Below are 6,214 nucleotides of genomic sequence, written 5' to 3' on the forward strand. Positions count from 1 at the left end.
ATATATATATATATATATATATATATATATATACATATATGTGTGTGTGTGTATACACACACATACGAATTGAAAAAACACTTACACACACTAGTATTCTCTCACAAACACATTCACATTGGTGCCTACATGCATTCACATGTCTTTTATACCTTTTTTTATGTAACCACTCAAACAAGAAAACACACACACACACACACACACACACGCACACACACACACACGCACGCACCCGCGGATGCATGTACGTGTGTCTATATGCATACATATATATATACACACATATATACATATATATACATGTGTATATATATGTATATATATATATACATATAGATAGAGAGAGATACTCACATACATATTTACATGTATACATACACACATACATACATACATACATACATACATACATACATACATACATATATATATATATATATACACACACAATCTTATACACATACATATACGTATACTCAAAACGCAATGTATGTGTCTGTTTTGTAATCAATTGTTCTTACGACGAAATCTAAACTCTGGGAAATCTTCTCCGTGCAAAATAAGGTAAATAAATAACTAAACAAGGCAAGCCTCCTTGTTTACAAATTACTTTCTTTTCAAAACCCACAAAAAAAGAATAGAAGCTAGCAAGAAATAAGTACTACAGGAACTGCTGCTACAGTTTTCGTGATGATGATGATGCCGATGAAAGTTAGACTATTCCGGATTTAGGCCCAAACCTAGTTACTGTGAGTAAAGGGAATTAATCAAACCCACAGGCCCCAGTTCTTGTCTTTTAACCTATTTAATCCACCCCAGCGAGATGAAACGTGAAGGTGTTCACGTCGGATGTGAATTGAGAACAAAGAGAGCCGAAACAAACATTTTACCTGAAGTTGCATAGACTCAGACAAGCAAAATTATATTAATTGTTTATAATTCTAGGCACAAGGCCATGAAAATTGCGGTGGGGAAGGGGATATTCGATTACATTGACTCCAGTGCATGCGTAACTGGTACTTATTTCATCGACCCCTGAAAGGATGAAAGGCAAAGTCAACCTCGACGGAATTTGAACTCAGAACGTAGCGACAGACGAAATACCGCTAAACATTTCGCCCGACGAGCTAACGATTCTTATTTCTTTATTGCCCACAAGGGACAAACATAGAGGGGACAAACGCAACGAATTGTGCGGGTTGATGTATGATCCTGGTACTCCTCTAGCGTGGTGACGGCCAAAGCCCGAATAATGAGAACAAGCTTGGAGCTACAAAGTAGTATTTATTCAACGGCTTGTAGAAAGAAACTCTTTCATAAAATATGTAGTAGAATTAAAGGGAAAGTGACATAATTTGAGACTTGCTACGAGGTAAAATCCCTTTATATCATGTATTAGAAATTATACACTTTCTGCTAATAAGTTATACATTTTCTGCCTTTTTTGTACATTGCCTGATGAGAGATAATATTTTCGAAACAGGATGCTCAATAACGGAACACTGTTGCGAGGTAACAGCACATGTATTTCCTTTTAACGACTAACAGAAACTGACTTGCAGTAACAATTCATTGCTGAGTCTACTTACGTCATAATGTGAAGTGCATGACCCTAGTACACATGCATATGTATTGTGTGTGTATATATATGTTGGTGCGTGTGTGTAATATGATAATATGCAAGTGTATATATACATACATGTGTGTGTGTGTGTGTGTAAATACACTCGCGATTACATAATACATACATACAAGTGCAGATAGCGCGATGGATGATTGATTGACTGATCTATAGAAAGATGAAAGAGTTATTCAGATATATATATATATGAATATAGTCACACATATATACGCATACATGCGTGTGGGTGTTAGTGTATAAGGGAGAGGGTGAAAAAGATACATATATTGCATACATACATACATATGTGCGTATATATATATATATATATATATATATATATATATATATATATATATATATATATATATATATATATATATATATATATATATATATGTATATGCATGTATGTACATATATATATATATATATATATATGCGTTTGTGTGTATATGTATGTATATATATGTGTGTGTGTGTGTGTATGTGTGTGTATGTGTGTGTGTGTGTGTATGTGTATGTATGTGTGTGCGTGTGTGTGTGTATGTAAAGATATTGATTCGTCGGTTGCTTGCATAATTAAGTAGGAGGTTAATTATTTAATTGACTATAGATATCTAAAGAAGGAAGAGACAAATTTTGACATAATTCCTCTGAAAAGTGGAGTGATAGATAAACAACTCGCTTTTACCCTTTCTACCATTCTGTTCTAACCTGCGGCAGAGGCCTTCAACAAGTTCTTCTGCATCTACTTTCTACTTGCATGCTCATCAAAGGGAGACTCATTCTTGTTCGTCAGTTTAATGATAAGTACCATCTTTAGGGTGCTGATTTAATGGATTTTCGTGTCTAGCAAGTTGAAGTGTTATGCTGAAAGACAATCTCTAGAGTCATCCATTGCTTGATCTAAAACATTTTTTTCCGCTATTCCATTCTGATATCTTTAGAACTACAGAACACTCTTATAGTTATTTTTTTTATTCTGAAAAATCTTTATCCAGCATTAGATTTTTTGGTTGTCTATCCTTTGATTGGTATTAATGTAGCTTCTAGCACTTAATAGAGGCGCCAATAGTATCTCTTTTCTTTAAGTTCCATATTACAATTTTTTAATGCATGTTGTAGCCAATAACGCTTACATCGACGTTATGTTGGAACGTTTGCATAATTTTTTTTAGATTTTCTTTTGTAAAATACACTGTTATGAACAATAGCTATCATAAACTGTAAGGAATTTGTGATTTTCTTATTCTTTTTTCACTTACTCCCTGTGGAGCACATCAACATGTGCCTACCAAACTCTCCTGACCTGAAAATTTCTTTCTAAAAGCTTCTAACTTTTTCTATCTAGCTTATCTTAAAAGCTGTTGAGATTAGTCTTGATCCTACTCCTTCAGTGGAAATTAAGGTTTTCTGTGTAGCATTGCACAACATGTTGTGCGACTACTCAAGTGGGAAAAGAATAATCCTCTTCGTGTCTTGAGATCAGCTTCCCTAAAAAGACTTTGCCCAGATGACGTCATCTTTCATTCAGTGATAGGCTGACGTGTTTTGTACTATATAGATGTTCCGTAGCAACAACTGTGTTATTGCAACGACGTTACTAACCCTTCGTACAAACACCAATCGAGAAATATTTATTTTACGCTTCTCACAATTTTATCATGTTTGCAAGCAGTAGGTGCCATTCCTAATTACAGTAGTTGCCATTCTTTATAACAGTAGGTAGCTGCCAATTTTCAGGAAAGCCGCCTCTCATCGGCATAAAGAGTGTTTGGTAGCATTCTATAATTTCTTAGTGAAATACATACAGAGCATATCTACAATTCTTGCACAACATTTAATTCGATAAGACATGAAGTCATATGTTTTCGGTAGTGTATCAGGCAGTTATATATCTTATGCAGTATGACTGGGATATCATGCGACTGTACATGTCTTTTGCTGTATGCCTAGTGGAGTATGGTCGATGGGTCATGCCTGTTGCGGTATGCTCTGCACAGCGTATTTTCTATTCGGACTAAATATTGGTATTTCTACAATAATCCCTATAAACTCACCAAGCACCATAAGATATATAATACCACATTGCTATTACCACCTGTATGTTCAGCATTGAGTGAAGCGGTCGAGAGGGATTATTAGTAAAAATATACTTGCAGCAAGGTATTTCACAACACTTTAGAAGCATATAAACCCTCGGAATGATTTGTATCCAGAAAGCAAAACAGCCGGAGCAAATATCGGAAGACATTCCGACAGCCACTCTGATGATTCTACTATATAACCGATGAGAATTTGATGAGAATTTGAACTCAAGACGTGAGGAGCTGGAATATACTTCGCAAAGTATTTAATCTGATGTTCTAACTCCTCTGCCATTTCCTCGATTAGACCATTTATACGTTTGTATAACGTATGTATACGTTACAAAGATGTGCTCTGAGGGTACGAGTGTGTAAGATTTGTGTGCATACATGAGAGTGTGTTTGAGCATCTATATAACTAAAAGTATTTTCTAATCATTAATTAACATACGAAAGAACGTGAGAAAATAACTTTTTCTCTCCACTTTCTTTGTCATACATATATATATATATATATATATATATATATATATATATATATATATATATATATATATATATACAGAGAGAGAGAAGCACAGTATACTCATCATGACTGTTAAGGGTTCAATAGACACATGTATTACAACCATATGCGCATCATATGGTGACCTCATAACAATATATACAGTGCATGGCCTTTTAGTTAGAATTTTCTTCAGATCAAGTAGTCCATCCAGCTCGAAAGGTCCCTGAATAAGGTTTGTTTAAGCATGATGAATGAAACACCCATGTTTCCAGAGTTGAATTATTCAAACTCCAAAGAATTCCTCTCGACACATGGCTATGATTCTCCCCCACTACTTCTGCTTATGATCAGATATGCACATATCGTCAACCACCTAGGGAAATGCTCAACTGGTTAAGGTCTAACAACTGACAAATAAATCTGTGGTACTGAGGAGAATATTTGCTGCAGCCCATCTTTTATACCAAAACAAATTATGCTAATGATAGCACTTCCAGTCAGTTAAGATGGGAAGCCATGAGAGCCAGTGCCCGTTATGGAATCAAGGCACTTATTATTATTATTATTATTATTATTATTATTATTATTATTATTATTATTATTATTATTTTGTTGTCTTTGCACAGCTTCTAACGCTGGAGACGTACTACGGTGTCAGCTGTTCACACCCCTTATTTTTCGAGCACCATCTGGAGTATTCGAGCGGTTCCAAGCTATATCTTGCAAGTGCTCCACCCTTATTGCAGCCCCTATTTGTTCCATGCACTTCTCAAGATTTTCATTCACTGTTCTCAGGGCTCCGACAGTTATTGGCACTACCACCACCTTTTTCAGCGACCACTACTGCTTAACCTCCCAAGCTAACCTGTCATGTCTATCGACTTTTCTTTCTTCCTCATTGCATATCTTGTTGTCAGCTGGGCATGCTATATTTATGATCCATCATCGTTGGCTTTCTTTCTCAATTGAAACTGTCTGGTTTTATTTTCTAGTAACTACATAGTGTTAATTATCATTACTACTACTACTACTACTACTACTACTACTACTACTACTAACATTATTATTATTATTATTATTATTATTATTATTATTATTATTATTATTATAATTATTATTATTGATTTGTTTATTTAGGTATTAATTTTATTCGTGTATAGAGTGAAATTACTTATTCGTCTCGAAAATGAGTCGTCCCTTTTGTCGCCTCGCTGAATGTCCTGTTTCCGTTTTTGACTGAGTAAAAAACAGAAGTTAGTAACATGAAACTCAGAGTAGTGTGAAAGACAGAGAAGCCCCCGCCTTCAACACGTACACACACATACACACTCACAACACACACAACACATACACACACACACACATACATACACATACATACCTACTCACACAGAAACTCACACAGAAACATATATCTCCCACACTCACACACACACACACATAAACACACATAAACACATATATGGAATACAGGTATTTCCCCATACGTAATCTATTTCTAGACAGTCACCCTAAACCTATTAAATCGGTTACTCTATATATTCTTGTATTTGTCTCATGTCTTACACGACTTTCCTCCGTACTCACACAATGTATATTTATCTTACACTATATGAACCTATACAAGTAGTAGACAAACCAAAATATATACAGAAACAAGCATAATTCGAGACGAGACTAAGTGTTGTCTGCTCTACTCGCTTTCTTGTATTTTTGGATTGGTATTTATTTATTTATTTATTTACTTTTATTTTTATATGTATATATTTCTTTTTTCACGTTTCTTACTTTAGACTTGCTAATATAGTTTCTATTAAATCTCCTATGACATTCTCAAAACAAAGCATATCTTGGAAAGATGCCATCGTTTCAGATTGAAGTTTTGCACACATAAATGCGCATAAGAATATGTGAATCCACACACGCATATGCACACACACACATATGTATATATATATGCATATATATATATATATATATATATATATATATATA

The sequence above is a fragment of the Octopus bimaculoides genome, chromosome 10, assembly GCF_001194135.2.
Source record: "Octopus bimaculoides isolate UCB-OBI-ISO-001 chromosome 10, ASM119413v2, whole genome shotgun sequence".
NCBI lineage: Eukaryota > Metazoa > Mollusca > Cephalopoda > Octopoda > Octopodidae > Octopus > Octopus bimaculoides.